We start from the raw sequence: 17,584 nt of genomic DNA, 5'->3' as shown, positions 1-17,584 counted from the left end.
CAACACACCCCTTAGAGACCGACATTTGGTTAAACACTAACAGAAATACACCAAGAATGTTTTGGCTGCTCTAGGAGGTGATGAAACTTTTGGGCAAGGGCGCCTAGGAAATGTGTGTGCAGAAAGGGGAGGGCCATGAGCTGCATGCAATTCTCAGCCAAGGGGTGAAGTTCAAGTGCTGGAGGAATCATCTGAGCTCGTCCGGGAAATCATTTAACTCATAGAACCACTAAGTTTAGAGAGGTGGGTCATTTCCCCAGAGCACCATGGTTCTTCCTGTAATGATTCACCCAAAAGAGACCCACAAAGAATGGTTTAAATTTTTCACAGTCATAAAGAGGGGAAAGAAGAGGATTAGGAAATGTCCTTAGGGCTAAGGAACATTGGCTAAAGAAGGAATCGCAGATGAGAGGGTAAAGGAGCAATTTTAAAAACCTGGATGAGGCTTCCTCCAATGTCTGGGCAGGCCACATTCCGGTAACCCTCTCCTCGTGCTCTGCACGCCCTTCACTGCCCTTCCTGTGCATCCGCAGCTCCCCAGTAGCTGCCAGTCCTCCCCATTTGGCAACCATCTCTTCCCCAAGCCTCCCCACTCATTTCAATCCATTCAAATCCTGACGGTCCTTTCAAGATGAAATTTAAGTGCTTTACTTCCCTGAAGAAATCCTTATACTCCCTTGTCTGGACTCACAATGCCCTTAGAATTAGCTCACCCAGCCGAACCCTTGATTTTGTCATGTCAATGCATTTGTTCCTGGTTTTGTCTGTGTCAATCTTACTTCCCAAACCTAGCTTTCACGTGAATGATACACAAAACCATCTTTAGATCAAGGACTATGGCTCAGCCCCCTGCCTATCACACCTACCTAGGAGGTGTTCTAAACACTGGTTGATTAGGTGACTATTGTCATATTTCAGCAAACGCAATCATAGTTGAGTACCCTATATGCCATGGGTAATAACTTAGCAAGGGCCCATCCGGCTACAAACCAGAGAAACTCACTCAAAGATGTCCAAGTGAAAAAGGAATTATTAATAGGAGAATATAGTGGAAACACACTGCAGGGTATCTAAACTGGGTCTCAGGAACCAGAAATTCATTAGGCAACTAATTTCTCTCTCTCTCTCTCTCTCTCTCTCTCTGTCTTTCTCTTCTTCCTTTTCTCTTTCTTTTTGTCTCTCTTTGGAGGGCTAGGGGCCTTGATTCTCCGCAAACTGGCTTCTCTTACTCATCCACTATACGTGGCTCCATTCAGAACATTCCCAATGCCGGTCTCTGCACCTGACCTTACAGAATCTTCTAACCCATCTCCTCACAGCTGGCCAGGTGGGTCTGCATGGTCTGAATCCAGTTCCTTAGAGAGAGAATCTGCCTGGTCCAGTCTGGGTCATTGACACTTCCCAGTAAATGTTGGGGTAGTAAAAAAGATCTGTTGTGGCAGTGAGACTGCCCATCATAGGGTCTTAGATGGAACAGACAAATCATCTCAGATTACTGCAACAGTTGGACCTTCAAAAGTCAAGTCACAGACGGGAAGGATGTAGAATCAATACAAGGTGTCATTGTGAGTGGCTCAGGGGCACCATGGCTGATGTACCCTGCTTCTCCCAACTAGTGGGTAGTGGAGTACCTCCAGCAGGAAGCATCCAGAACTCAAAGTCAAAAGACACAAATTGCCATCCTGAATTGCCACCAACAATTCGTATGACAATGGCGGTTAGAAAAACGAACTTCTGAGATCTAGAAGCCTCAGTTTTGGTGCATAAAATTGGGATGATAATAATATAGAAGAGGAAAAATATTCTCCTTTCCCATCTTTGGGTCTCTGGCTGGATCCAAGAATTAAACTCACATGAGACGGATTAATAGGAGAAATGCGTGTGAATTTTATTAAAATTTTACATGTACATGGGAGGCTTCACAAGAGAATGAAGACCTCAAGAAGTGACCAGAACAGGGGTGCCTGGGTGGTTCAGATGGTTAAGCATCTGCCTTCAGCTCAGGTCATGATCCCAGGGTCCTGGGATTGAGCCCCGCATCCGGCTCCCTGCTCAGTGGGGAGCCTACTTCGCCCTCTGCCTCTCTCTCTGCCTTTCCCTCTGCTTGTGCTCTGACTTTATGTCTCTGTCAAATAAATAAATAAAATCTTAAAAAAAAAAAAAGTGACCAGAGCAGGAAGCCTTTATACCCTTAGACAAGGAAACAATCAATCTGTGAAGAATTGACAAGACAGAAGGGTTTGGCCTAAGGGTAGTAAATGATAAATAAGTAACTGAGAGGGTAAGGATTGTTTTAATAGGGTTCACGTGTACAGATTTCTTAGCACCAAATTCCCTGTCTCCGGTAATAAGAATGTCTTCCTTCCTCCTGGAACAAGGAGGGTACCTTTCATATGGGACTTTTATCTCCTGCTTTCCGGAAGAAAAAGGAGGATCAGAGTGTCCTTCTTGGGCCTACTGGTTTTCTAAATGCCTTTAATTCAAAATAATCAAATGCCAAAGTGACATATGTTAGGTGATGTAATTTGGTTTTCTTTAATAGTATCTGTTCTGTTCAATGTTTTCTGTTCAAGGTATTGAGAAATTTAAATCATAGTTTCCCTTACATTGAATCCTTACTTTGGGAAACATACCCTCTTCCCACTCATGGGTCAGTTTAACGGGGGACTTGGAAAATAGTGGTTATATAGCTTATATGTGGCTTTGATACCATAGTATCCCTTGCGCCCTCATCCCGTCATTAATTTTTTCATACCCTTTTCAGAAGCTGCCAAGATTTATGGTCAGAATCAGATTTCACTGTAGATTGAAATCTGCTCCCCATGTTGGCCCTCTATCCACTGCACATGAATGTCTGTTATAATTATGAATGCATGAGTATACAAATATACATGTGGTGAAAATACACTTCCAAAACCAACAGCCTCTGGAAGCTTTTCTGGAAAGAAAAGCTTTTTTTTTTTTTTTTCCTTTTTTAAGGTTAACATAAACTCTATGAAAACAAACTATTTAGTCATATAAAACAAAGACCAGATTTTTAAATCAGATCCTGAACAGTTCAAACAAAAATTTAAATGTGTGGTTTATTTCATTATCCCAAACTGCATTTTCCCTTTTTCTTTCTCAGTGGTCCACTGTGGAATTTTTCTCAGAAGCAAGTAACCGAAAATCTTCAAAGCCTTTTCCTGGCAATTGCAGCTAAAAAAACAGAACTTCACATCCCAAGCGCAAGAAAGATGTATATCCGAAATGCTTCTTGCTTTATCCCTATTATTTGGAGTCCCTGGATGTCTTATTTTCCTTTTGAATATGAATTCAGGAACAATTGAATATCCTGGTGGTGAACATGAGAGCAGTCCTTGAGCAGAGCAGCAAGGGTGTCCTCGTAGGGCATTGAAGGGCACATCAGCTTTTCCAGTGGCCTTCCTACTGGAACTCTACTCCATGGTGATTCCAGCAGGCTGCAGTGAGCAAAACACTTGACAATGTCTTGGGCATTGGCTTGGAAAGGCAGTCTTCTCGTGTGGACAAAATGGAGTGAAGACATAGTTCCAAAAGCAATAGCCTCTGGAAGGAGCAAAGAGCAAGAAGGAAGTAGGAAGGGAGGAGGAGAGGCAGGGAGAGTGAGAGGGAGGGAAGGAGGGAGAAATGGAAGAAGTCAAGAAAGCAGGCCACGCCCATACAGCTGGAAGAGTGGACCACTGGTAGTTCTTCTTCCCATGTGGTCAGCTCATGATGTATTTGCTTTGTTACCTTAGGTCACAACCTCATGAGAAAATAGCTCTACAATACCAGTGCACAAAAGATCAAGGTCTGAGATGCAAGAAAGAATGAAGAACAAGTAAGGACCCTAACTTGTGGGTAATTCTAATAGACGTATAAAAAAATAATGTCATAGGGCTCCTGGGTGTCTCAGTCGGTTAAGGGTCTGACTCCTGATTTTAGCTCAGGTCATGATCTCAGGGTTGTAAGATTGAGCCCTACGTCAGGCTCCATGCTGAGCATGGAGTCTGCTGGAGATTCTGTCTCTCCCTCAGCCCCTCCCCCCACTCATGCTCTTTCTCTATCTCTCTCTAAATAATTAAATAAAACCTTTTTAAAATTTTTAAAAAGTAATGTCATATGTGGTTAAAAATAAGATGGAATTAAAAGGCACAATAGCAACAGCCTATAAATTCCAGGGGAGTGTAGATACATGGGGTTGAAGTGTTCTAGATCTTTGTATTATCCAGGAAGGGTAAAAGTATTGATTATCTTTAGACTAATAAGTTAACAATGCATTATTGCCATTCCAAACAGATGATGGTATACTCCCCATACTTCCTTGGCACTGGCCATGCCCATTCAACATTTTTCTACTGCAAGGACCTGAACCTGAGGGTTTTCTCTGGTTGTAGGAGTATGTTTGGCCCCTACACAGAGCAAGTCAGAACAGCTGGGGAGTTGATGCAGTAGTCCTCAGGCCCTCACCCAGTGAGAGATGAGAGATGCTGAATAATTATGCCAGCTTCCTCGCTCCTAGAATAGAAATGCCATAACATGTTCTCTGCACTCTCGCAGAGGTCCCAGCAGGAGTGAGTCTCAGCTGCCCACAGCAGTAACTGGTTCATGAGTGGAGCCTGATTGGCCTCCTTTCTTTCTGTCACTTTCCCACATCCTCACCAGTGCCTCGTGGGATCCAAAGTAAAATCTATACTCCAATTTTAGGCACCACAAGAATAACTCAATCAAATTAGTAGAGTAGAGGAAATGGAATGACCAAAAAAGAAAAAAATCATTCAGAAGGAGGCAAGAACTGAGAAAGAGAGAGAGAGAGAGAGAGAGAGAGAGAGAGAGAGAGAGAGAGAGAGAGAAAACCACAATATAGACCTGTCAGGACAAAAAAAAAGTGTAAAATAAGAAGGCAGTTGACGGAGAGTTAAAGATAGACAAAAAATCGGTAAAAATACGTAATACCTGGGCAACAGGATTCATTAATTGGACTTAATGGATGTATATAAAATACTGCATTCAACACCTACACGTTTGTTTCAAGAATACAGAGTCCATTAAAAATTATCCTGCACCAGCTTACAAAGCAAACCTCAACATATTTCAAAGGACTGAAATGGTATAGAATAAATTCTTTGATGAACAGTTTTAATCTAAAAGTCAAAATATAAAAAGATAACTAGAATATCCTTATATGCTTGGAAATTAAGAAATGTACCAATAATTAACCCACGGCTCAAAAAAAGAAATCATAGTGAAAATTATAAAATAGTTTGAACTGACTAGTAATGAAAGTGCTACATATCACAATTGGTGGGTTGGAGCCAAAAGAGTATTTAAGGGGAACTCTACTCCTCAAACGTATACACTAGTAATGTAAATGGGGCTATGAAGTTAGGAGAGGAACAGCAAACAGATATAAGTAGAAAGAAAATAATAATACAGAGCAGAAACTAATAAAGTAAAAAGCTAAGATACAATAGAGAAGATCAGCAAGGGTCAGAGGTCAGCTCTCTGAAAAGACTAATATAATTAGGAAATTTCTGGTTGGAATGATCAAGGAAAAATAAGAAAGAGAGAGAGAGAGAGAAGGCACATACACCCCATGTCAAGAGTGAACATGGAAACCTCATGGTTATACTGCAGACATTTCAAAGATAGTAACTAGTCATCATGAATAACTTTATGACAGTATATTGAAAATTTAGATGTATAAGTTCCCAAGTAAATATACAACACATGCAAAACCTGAATTGTCCCGTAAACATCAAAGAACTTAAATTGAACATGGTTCCCACATGAAACCCTCGAGGCAGCTGGCTTCACAGGTGAGTTCTAGCACGTATTCAAGGAATCAACAGTTTTAGTCTTCTACAAAATCTTCCAGAGCATAGGGAATGAGAAAACACCCCTCAACTAATTTTATAGGTTCAGCAAAACCCTAGTACCCAAGGTACCAAGGTTATTTATGAGAAAGAAAAATTACAAACTAAAAATCACTCATGAATACAACTCCAAAAATCCTGAACAAATTATTGTGTAGTCCCTAAAATAGCAAACACTTATTTGGGGCTTACTAGGTGCTAGACACTGGTTTAAGCCCTTTGGACATGTTACTGAACCTTACAAATGGTTCTGTGTGGTAGGTACGATCATCCTCATTTCAGCAGATGAGGCACAGAGAGGTTAAGGAATTTGCCCAGATCACACTGCTAGATAGTGGTTTGGCTGGAGTTCAGACCTATACAGTCTGACTTGACAGACTATTCTTTTAGTAGTTACACTATGACCAAGGTGGACTGATTTCAGGAATAAGAGGCAATTTAACATCCAAATATCAATTAATATAAATTATATTTACAGATCAAAGGAGAAATGCCTTCTAATCATTCAATAGATATATGGGGGGAAAAAGCTCAAAGTCCACATCCATTCACAACAACAACAAAAACCTCTTGGCAAACTGAGAATAGAATGGAACTTCCTTAATGTGATAAGGATTAGCTACAAAAACTTCAACAAACATCATACTTAATGATGCCACATTTAAAAGCTTTCCCTTAGACTTGAGGACAGAGAAGAGAATGCTAACGATTACCAATTTTATTCAATATTCTACCAGGGGTCTTGGACAACACAGTAGGTAAGAAAAATAAATAGAAGGTATAAGGATTGGAAACAAAAATGATACAATTATTATTTTAAACAGATAGTGATGATATATATAGAGAAATTTTAAAATTACATACAAAGAAACTACTGGAATATAAGAGTCTAGCAAAGTTTCTGGATACAAAGTGAATATAAAAAACTAAATTCATTTCTAACCAGCAACAGTTATAAAATGAAATTTAAAACAAACTTCATTCACAATGGCATTAAAAAATGAGAAGTACCTAGGAATAAATCCAACAAAATATGTACAAGACATTAATGGAGAAAATTATAAAATTTTATTAAAAGACATTAAAGAAGACCTAAATAAATGCAGAAATAGACCACTTCATGGATTGAAGGACTCAACATTGTAAAGATGTCATTTCTCTCCAAATTGATTTATAGACTCAGTAAAATACCAATTAAAATCCCAATAGGTTTTTGTTGGAACTTGACAAGCCAGCTCTAAAATTTATATGACAGTGTCAAGGGCCAAGAGTAGCTACTCTTGAAGAAGAAAAGTAAGGTAGGAGGACTGGCTCTACCAGACATAATACTTATTATAAAGCTATAGTAATGAAGACCGTATGGTATTGATATAAGGATTGACAAATAGACCAATGAAATAGCAGAGAGCCCTTTGTCAGTTTTGTGAGTTGTAGGATCTTAATCAACTTAACTTAATCAACACTTGATGTACAGCAGAGGTGATATCCCAGATCAGTGGGGAAAAGACAGTTTTCAATAAATAGTGCTGGGGTAATTGAGTATCTGTAGGGGAGAAAATGGAATCAGACTTTCTCTGAACACTATGCACAAAAAAATCAATCCAAGTGCATTAAAAAGTATAGATGCCCAGCAAAACTCTAAGGATTTAGAAGGTAATATAGAAGAATATCTTCATGACCTTGGAGGTAGAGAGGGATTTCTTAAACCGGATACAAAAATCATTCATGGGAAACCTGAGATTTGTAAATTTGAGCATATTACAGTTAAGAACATCTGTTCAACCAAAGACACATTAAGAGAGTGAAGGGATAAGCCACTGAGTGGGAAAAGATCCTACAACTCACAAAACTCACAAAGGACCAGGACCCAGAATTTATAAAGAACTTCTGTGAATCGAAATGGTGAAAATAAAGAGCAACTCAGAAGACTTGAACAGACCCTTTCTAAGAAAGAAAATCCAAATGGCCAATAAACCTATGAAAAGAGGCTTAATCTCATCAGTGGAATGCAGATTAAATCACAAGATGCTACTACACAGCCATCAAATTGGCAAAAATCACATCGGCCAGCACCAAGGACCTGGATCACAGATATTCTCATGTATTTTGAATGGGCATATAAATTGGTGCACCAGTTTGGAGAACAGGCTGCCATGAACTAAGAGAGTTGAGTTGGGCCCACTCTGTGCCCACCAATTGCACACCCAGGGTCATACGCAAATCTGGCACAGGCACATGACTGTTCTTTGCAGCATTGTTTTGAAATAGCCCCCACTAGAAAAACCGAAGTGTGCAGCAACAGTAGAATAAATACATTAGAGGAGACGGTCATGAAAATGCACCAATTATAGCTGTAGACATCAACATGGGCGGTTCTCCAAATGATGCAGCGGGAGAGAAATGAGTCCTAAAGAAGATGTACATTTTTATTCCAATTATATAAAGTTCCAAACAGGCAAAAGTACACAATACTATTTAGTGCTGCATAAATGAGCAGCAACCTGTAAGGAAAAGCAATAGATGTCAGGATAGAGGTGGGCTGTGGAAGGGAAGGAGGGGGTGTCGACCCCACGGGACAAAGGGGTGCTTCTAAGACCCTGCGGTGTTCTATTTCTCAGCTTGGGGGCTGTTACTGGGTGTTCATTTTATATTAATCTTCATAGATTTTATGTCTTTTATGAACATTTCTATATGTATGATCAATCTTGTGATTTAAAAAAAAAATCCTGCATGTCTAGATGCAGAGTTGCTTTTGAAATGAGCGCAGGTGTAGAGATGCAGGGCACCATAGAGGTGCCCCCGTTTCCTCTGTGAGGCATGCCCTAGCGTGGCTCCTTTTACTCAGTTTTACCCAATGGGGTTAAAGCATTCAAGGGCACCGAAGGACAGATGCCTGTTCCAACAAAAATGGGGCAAGGATGGCGGGGAACATAACAGACACCTCCACGCAAGTTTCCCTCCAAGCTGCTCTTTCCAGTGCTGGAAAAAGTACTTCCGTGATTCAGACATCAAGGCCTCCTTTAGATCAGAGGCCCGGGATGCTCCAGAAATGATTTAGACCCCAGTAGGCAGTGATGTCTCCTTTCACACTCCATGGCTTCTGCTTATCTCCCAGAAAGAAACGTATACAACCAGGTACAACGCAGCTATTAGGAGCCCGCTCCTGCAGTCGCGGGGGCGGGGGGTGGTGTTCACTGGAACGGCAGAGAAGCACCTCCACCGAGCCTCTTCCTGGTTTTCTGCTCAAACCGGACCTGAGGTCAGGTGTGAGCCCTTAGGTCGGAATCCAGGGCAGAGCCAAACTAAGCAACTCCCAGAATCAGAGGAACCAGCCATTTGGAGCCTTTCACGTGCTTGGTAATTAATAATAAATAAACAAAATTACAAGTCAAATGATAACTCATCAAATGTGATGTGGTCCCACAGGGCCTGCTTTAGGTTTTAATGAATACATATGGTGAGTCCAGGGATGATTAATCTGAGCCTTCATTGTGGGGAGGTGGGGAGCCCTTTCCTGGAGTCCACAACCTTTCGGCACCCCTCTCTTATTAGAGTCATGGCTCTCTGTGGGAAGGAGAGAGGCTGTTCCATCAGTCCTCGAGGGGGCCCTGTGTGTGCACAAAGACTGCATTTCTTAGGGCTCTAACATGCATCCTTTCGTGGAGCTTTGGGTGGAAACCGCCCAGCCACACAGATACAGACCAACCAGAAACTCTAGTTCTCTAGTTCTCCGGTTCTCTATACTCACGAGTCTCCAAATTTTAAGCTGGCCACTGAATCCATTGCTCGGGTTGCAGGAAGCTTTGAGAAGGAGGCCAGGGCAGGGAAGGAGAGGAAGGCGCAGGGGGCGAGCTGCTCTGCTGGAGGAGAGGGGTGATGGGAGAGGGGGAAGACCCCAGGTGGGGACGGTTGAGGAGAGAGAAGGAGATTCCCAAGTCTCAGCGGGGGCCAATTCCATAATCCAGCAAAGAGGTGTCCAGCCCCAACTCACCCCTGTGGCATGGCTTGTGACCTGCAGGGAGATGGCTTTCAAGGGCCTTTGGCAGAGCCAGGAACCAGCAGCTTTGAGGTGGCAGGTGGCTAGCCTGCTGGAGATGGGCATGTGACCAGTGGTAATACCAAAGCTCGTGAGGCTGAAAATCAGGGCGGGGCTTCCACGACCCCCACCTGGAAAAGCTGAGACCTGGGGTTGCTTCTGTGCTATATGGATGATTTTGCTTTGCTTCCTCTTTGATGTGATATTCCTTCATCCTGTGCTTCCTTATAATACTCGCTATGATCTGATTTAGGCCTATCCTCTAGGTTCCATTGATTTTTTTTTCCCCTGCTTCCTGCTAATTACCGACCGTAGCGGTATAATACATATATTTGGCACACATGTCCTGCCACTAATGCGATACAAATAGAAGGCTAATGTATTTCACTCTTTTCTCTCTCTGTTTAATACAGATAGGAAAAGCAACTCGTTTTATGTTCTGAGTACAAGCTGTTTGGACTAAGATTGGATCTGGTAATTCTGTTCCTCTTGCATTGTGTTTTGTTTTGTTTTTGAGAAAGCACGAGGTCATGATTAAAGGGGAGTGCTTACGAAATTGGGAAAAGGGCAGTAAAGGCTGAACGTGGGCTTTCCAAAAAGTTGAGGAGAGATGCCACAGCCTCGTGGGAATCCCATTCTGTAAGGGAAACCCAGCCTCGGAAGTAAACGCTGTGGCTGTCAGTCTTCAGTCTCTTGTCCGAAAGCTTTGGAAAAGAATGTGTGTGTGTTGGAGGGGGGACCCCATCCATTCAATCCTGTCTTCTTCATCCCCTCCCGACTTTCATCCTCACACCCACTTTCTAAGGGGTTAATGCATGTTCTTTTCTTTATGTGTATTTTTGTGAATTAGGTACTGTTGCTTTGTATGTATATGCGCCTTTATTTCTGTTATTTTTCACTATGCCCTTAAGGCCCATGCACATTGCTATGCATACATGTGGGCTGTTACTTCTTGCCATTCTGAGACTTGCATCCCCTCCTTTCTGAATCTACTCCCCCAGGGATGGACACCCAGATTGCCTCTAACGCCCCAACACAGTGTTTCTGTAGATGTCCATGTCTCCTCTGTGCAGACCTGGGTGGGAATTTCCACAGGGTATATTCCCAGGAGTAGAAATGCCAAGCCATCAGTCAATTAAATATTTAATTTTCATAAGACACCAGTGCAAGCCTATACCAGTCTACATCCCCACCAACAGTACATGGGAGTTCCTAGAATCACCAACACACCCATACACACCTCCAACCCCTACCAAAATTCTTGGAATGATCTACTTATCAATTTTTGCCAGTCTAATGAAAATAAGTAAAGTTCGACAATTTTTTTAAAGTAGGCTCCATACCCAACGTGGGGCTTGAACTCGCGACTCTGAGATCAAGAGTCACATGCTCTACCACTAAGCCAGCCAGGCCCTCCTAAAATTTTTTAAATTTCACCTTCCTCTGATCAATTTGAGCACATATAAAGGTGCATATCAGTGGGGTAAGGTTAAGTATTATAACAACCCCCACATGTCAGTGGCTTAAAGTCAATGGCTCCTTTTTCTCTTTGGACTTTCTCCTAGTCCAAATTTGTATATTTTGATTTGTATATTTTTTGTATATTCTAGAAGGTATTGGTTCCCTGTTGATTTTATCCATTGCAAATATATCATCCAATCTGCCTGATCACTTTGGCTATGGTCTTCCATCAATCAGCAATCTAAGTTTTTAAGTAACCTAGTTAATCAATATTTAGCCTTTTGTTTTTGTGTTTTTATTTGCTTAGTCTTAACCTCTGAATTCCTCTTAAAGCTACCCTATCACAACTTCCTTTGTCAATTGCCGCACGAGTTCCCAGTTTGCAGGGGTGTCACTTGTTAAGGCAAAGGGGCTTGGAAGGTCCCAGAGGAAAAAGCCCACCCAAAAACTAATTGCCCAGCTTCCAAGTCTTTCCCCCTGCATCCAGTTTCTCATAATCCCGCAGGCCCCCGAACTGGAAAAACTCAGTCCTCCAAGGCTCCTGTAGGAATGTACAAAACTGTTCAGGAAACACTTCCAACTGGCTGGAGAGTCAGGCAAGAGTCAGACCACAGAGAGTGTGCCATTAAAACGGCTGCAATATTAAAGGGTATTATGCTGGAACTTTTTCAGACACACTGAAACTTCTTTCAGTCTCCCTCCTGTGTTGTTTCTGGACTTTGATCTCTTGCTCACACTTCTCCCTTGCCCAAAAAGCCCTGGTCTACCTTTGCTTGGCTAAACCCTCTAATCCTTAAGACTTTCAGGAAGCCTTCTGTGACCTCCGTCACGCGAGCCCCACATCTAGGTGAAGGCACTTCCTGTGTGGTCCCCAGGACCTGTCCTGCTCTCTGATGCTGCATTTACCACACTGCATTGCAGTGGCCCTTCCGTCACCTGATTGTGAACTTTTTGGAAGAGCCTGAATCCAATTCCCCCTTGTATTCTTAGCGCCAGCATGGGACCTGACACATGCATTGGCATTAATGGCTTTTGAGTGGATCCGATGGGCTTACTACACCCTATCCCTGCACTTGGCCCTCCTGCCCCAGCTTCATGGACTCTGGGGAGATTTTCACCACAATGGAGAGGGCCCAGAAGAATTCCGCTCCAGCAGCCAGCTGGGGTGCCTCTCCCTTGCTCTGCCATCCAAGCCACTTAGGGGCTCATCTATCTCCAGCCAGGCCCTGCGGCACGTGGATCTGCGTTAGCTCTCCTGGGCCTCAGCTTCTGTCGTGGAAGCGGAGGAGGGCAGCGCATCTTGCATATGGTTGAGTGAAGGCCAGTGAAAGCAGGGTGCTCTGTGTGGGCGGTGGCCCTCCTCTTCCTGATTCCCACATTCAGAGGTCAGCTTGAACAGGGGAGCGGGCCTCAGGCAAGCAAGGTTGGGGGAAGACAGTCCTCCGCCCATGGGCCTTGCAGCTTGCCAAGCTCGGGGCTCGACTGCCCCCTTGTGTCCAGAGAATGACGGACAAGGGAAACAACCCCAAACAGGTTTGGGACTACACACTCACACACAGAGACACGCAGCCAGGACAACGACCTACCTTGTCCTCCAGGAGGCTGCCCCCGACCCCACTCACTGCCTGTTATTTCCCCTGGAGGTCTGTCTGAGTGCCTGGGGTCCTCCTCTGGAAGGCAAAAAGAAGGGCTGGCACATTTTAAAGGGGGTTTCTCCAGGGGAGGCCCACAGACAGGGTAGGAACGGGCAGAAGAGTTTCTCCTGTCTGCCTGTAGATTCTGCTTCCAGAAGCATCCTCCACGGCAGCTCTGGAGGGCTCCGTCACCGAGAGAGGAACACTGCTGGGCTTGGCAGCCCTGTCCTAGGGCCCTCGCCATCACACCAGTGCCCGACGGTGCGGGACCTCAGTCTAGGTCTGTCTGTCCCAGGCACCCGGACGGGCCCTCCTCCCACCCCCTCTGCCCCGGTTCCTCTCCACAGTACCTCCCTATTGATTTCTTTCTTAGGGCTCACACTTTTCTATTTTATTATATTTTATCTTTGATCTACTCCTCTACTGTCTGCCTTCCCTTCTGCTCCCAGGTAGAATGAGGCCAGGGCCTTGCTGGACTCATTCACTGTATCCCCAGAATACAAAACAGGGACGGGCATGTAACGGCCACGGAGTCCATGTTCACCGATGAGGGTCCCTGACCGTGCCTGATGTCCACCCGTGGCTCCCACCTTGGCCATGCTGCTGCTTCTACCTGACCTGCCTCAGCACCCCGGGCCCCTGCACCTCCATCCCACCGGCTGCCTGGCAACTGGGCATGGACTGTTAGTTCAAGACTCACTTTAAGCCTTACGTCTTTGCAATGCCTCCCTTATCTCCCCCAGATTAGGCACGATCTTCTGCGTGCCCTCCCCTCCTAACACTGTTGTCATAACTGTCTACAAGCCTAGCAAGGGCAAGAATTGTGTCGTATTTAGTCCTGCATGCTCAATGCCTGGCAGATGGCAGATGTTACATAAATATTTGTTGATGAACTCTGATTACCCCCTGGAGAGGCTCACAGAGTCCAATACCCTGAGCTACCTTCCCAGCCTTCCTTCTTCTCCTCTGCTCTCTCATACGGAGTCCACCCTCTAGGCAAAGAAAACAGAAAACCTCACATCATTCACCTGGCATCGTCCTAAGGCCATGTGTTGTTTTGTTTTGTTTTGTTTTGTTTCTAGCAGTAGCGTTTCTTTCAGTGTGAACACATTTCCAACCATCACCCTCTCTTATAACTCATCTCGGCTGCCACTTACTTCGTGAAACCTTCCTCTGACCCTGAGCAGGAACCGATCCTATCTCTTCTGTGCTTCCCATCATCGTCCCTCTCCCAAGCAGATCCTGCCTTGCCGTAGAGTGCCACGCCTACTCCGTAACAGTGCTTAACAAAAGTGTGTTGCTTGTTATTTCAGTGGATGACAAATCCTTTCTGGCCACTAGCTTCCCATGAAACCAAACACAGTGCCTACTCACAGTCAGCCCACAAAGTGTACGTGGTATCATGTAAGAAAGCCAGCAGTGCCCCGGTGTGACTGCCCATGTAACTAACCCCAGGACCCCGGGAGAACATACCCCACGATGTGTGTCCATACTTTAGGCAGGGAGGTAGAGCACTGGGCACCTCAGCCCTGCCGAGAGCACCTGCCCTGGACACCCTCGCCGTATGCCCTCCCACCTTCCTCTTTGCTTTCTGCTTTCCCAGGCCAGCCCAGCTTTCTGGCTGCACACTCCAGCGTGCACTTGGAGCTGTCTTTGGAGGAGGTGCTAACACTCAGCCTCTGGGTCCACATACTGCAAACTTCCTCTGGTAGCTAACTCCCAATCTGCTCCCAGCATTTGAGAGTCAGTTTCTCCTTTCACTCATGTGGTAACACCATGGATAGATCTGACCCCACCCTCTATGACCATCGCCAGCATGCACACACACACACACACTTGTGTGCACATACCCACATATACACATGAAAATATACACAGATACAAAGACATGGGGCATGATGTGATCAAGGGCTCAAGTGCTGCAACTGTGTTTACGGTGAGGACCAGTCCCAGGCAAAGTTTCTGACACTTACCGAGCACAGTGCCTAACTTTACGTAGGCACTCAACAAATATTTGTTGGATGGATAAATTACTTGCTTGCCTACCTCCTACCCCAAACCAACCATCACCATTTGGGTAACTTCTCTGCCCGCTCGAAGTGTTGGCTTGCCTCACCATGCCGGTGCCCGGTGGGTTATCGGAGACCACCAGGGACAGGACCTCAACCTACCCAGCTGTCTTCAGTTCTTCCTAAAGTTCACCAAACATGGCATGTTACTTCCCTTCTGGGTCTCTGCTACTGCAGAATTCCTGCTCTTCACAGACTATGCCCCCGATTCTTTCACCTTACTCCCAGTCGCCCCTTACATCCCACTGATCTGAGACCTTACTCCCAAGTCACCCCTTACATCCCACTGATCTGCTGCTACTTCCTTCAAAAGTCTTTCCCGAGCGCCCCATCCCTGTCCCAGACTGGCTTAGGTGGATCGTGCTGGATGAAGAAGGAAAACCACCTCTTTAGAACTCCAGCTCCCTTTAGAACTGCTTGTTACACGCACATGGAGTGTCAGTGAAAACTTACACGTACAACATTGCACACATGATTATCTACCAGGTATATTCATGTTCTATCTTTGGGAGTCTCACGATAACCCCGGGGAGGTGGGTTATTCTTTCCATTTCAGAGATGGGGACACTGAGGCTTTGAGGTATTAACAACCCACCTGACATCACAAGAGCAAGTAAGCTGAGAGCCAAGTACCAAAATCCATGTCCCCTGGCACCAAAGCCTGTGTTCTTTTTGTTTTGTGGGACGGGGCCGCTGTATCAGCAGGGGTGAAGATTCGTGTGGGGAATGAGCTCAGAAGGTGAGCAGTCCCCAAAATGCCTAAATTAGGCGATCATGGGGGACTCTACCCTCATCACTCCATGCAACCGAGCCACCCTCAAAACTAAGGGAGGCACAGCTTTATTTCTCTCGTCCAATTCTTTCCCCGACCCTGGGCCATTAGCAGAGTATATTATGAACCTCTCTGTGTGAGATAAACATCCCTATTTACCTGGCAATCATGTATAATAAGACTCTCAAAGCATTTGCTGGTAAGGGTTCTAAATAAAGCTGGCTGACGGGAAAGGAAAGCAAACAGGGCAGGCGACCAGAATGTGGCCTTGAAGTCCTGCCCCCGCGCGCTCCCTCGCCTTCCCAGTATGCCGCTCAGTCCCTTCTCCGGGCCATAAAGAATGTCCCCGTGTGGTCTGAACGCTTCTCCAGGAGGGTCTCAGCTGCCCGCTGAGCCTTCTCCAGCTTCTCGATGGTGACGCCGGACCCCGGCGGGGCGTCCCCCCACGAATTTCTCCTTTGGTGGCAGTGCAGAGAACCTCTTGGCCCCCACCACGTAGAAGGTGGTCTCAAAGCTCCCGCCCAGCACCAGATGGCCCCTGGGCCAGAGCAGGGACTTGGGGTGGCACAGGGCATCCTGGAGGCTTCCAGGGTGAGGCAGGCAGCCTCGAGGCACAGGGAGGAAAGGAGATAGTCGGCCAGGGGCATCAACCTTGAGCACCTGGTGCTCTGGTCTCCTTAGCCGCTCCTCCTCCTCCTCAGCCCACTTGACTCTGAGTTGAGGGGAGAGGAAGGAGTGGCCAGCGAGGTCAGGCACATCGTGTGAGACGCATACGTCACTCCTGGCCACTCTCTGCCTCTCACACAGACTCCCAGAATATCAAGTCATTGGCTTTACAGACCAAGAAACCGAGTCCCGGAAAGAGGGGCACAGTCAGGAAACCAGCTGCTGTCCCTGACCCCGAGGTCACTGCTCTTTCCACCGGTAGCCCCTCTCTGGGCAATGTACTCCTGGCGCTTGGTCTGTTCTCTGTCTGCTAGGTCCATGTTTAACACGACCCAGCCTAGTGCAAAAGGACATGGAAAGTCGGCCAGGAATCAGCTGAGCAAATCTTACAAAATGCGCTTGGCAGACTTTTGTGGTTGTCCACCAGGCTCTCCCCATGTCTCCTGACCACGCCATCTGGCCTCCTCACTGCTCCCCACACACATTCTCTTCTTACCTACACCTGTTCTCAGCATGTGGGGCTCATTCATACTGAGCTATGCGTAAGGACTAGCACTTACAGATTTACTCTTTCCAGTTCCACATTTTTAAAAAGTCACAGTCTGGGGGCGCCTGGGTAGCTCAGTTGGTGAAGCGTCTGCTTCGGCTCAGGTCATGATCCCGGGGTCCTGGGATCGAGCCCCGCGTCGGGCTCCCTGCTCAGCGGAAAGCCTGCTTCTCCCTCTCCCTCTGCCTGCCGCTCCCCTCGCTTGTGCTCTCTCTCTCTCTCTGTCAAAAAAATAAGTAAAATCTTAAAAAAAATCACAGGCTTAAGTAAAAGACATAAGAATCTAATATACAACTTCAACCGTCTTACCTAACTGGGGACAGTGGTATTTGGGGAGTGGAGGTGCTACGGTGGACCTTCCCGCTGCCCTAAAATTATCCAAGGTAAGTAGAGTCTGTTCACTTGCGTGCAAGACTGGTCTTAATTCTATGCCCACCTCCCGCGATGGGCAGAAAGATGCCGAGAGTTTGGCGCCACCTGGAGGCTGTAACTGGAACAACAGGGGCGCCTGCCCATCAGAAGG

General features: G+C 45.5%; 1 long non-coding RNA gene across 1 annotated transcript; it reads right to left on the bottom strand.

Moving 5' to 3' along the window:
- Positions 1 to 384: 384 nt before the first annotated feature.
- LOC118356107 lies at positions 385 to 14,842 on the bottom strand. The gene is made up of 3 exons (XR_004819439.1): positions 14,830 to 14,842; positions 12,252 to 12,256; positions 385 to 1,133 (listed from the first exon to the last, which is right to left on the bottom strand). It is a non-coding gene; the product is annotated as an uncharacterized LOC118356107 (long non-coding RNA).
- Positions 14,843 to 17,584: the final 2,742 nt, after the last annotated feature.

The sequence above is a fragment of the Zalophus californianus genome, chromosome 11 (assembly GCF_009762305.2).
Source record: "Zalophus californianus isolate mZalCal1 chromosome 11, mZalCal1.pri.v2, whole genome shotgun sequence".
In the NCBI taxonomy this organism is placed as follows: domain Eukaryota; kingdom Metazoa; phylum Chordata; class Mammalia; order Carnivora; family Otariidae; genus Zalophus; species Zalophus californianus.
Note: the sequence above shows the minus strand (reverse complement) of the source record. Positions and strands in the feature narration are given on the sequence as shown.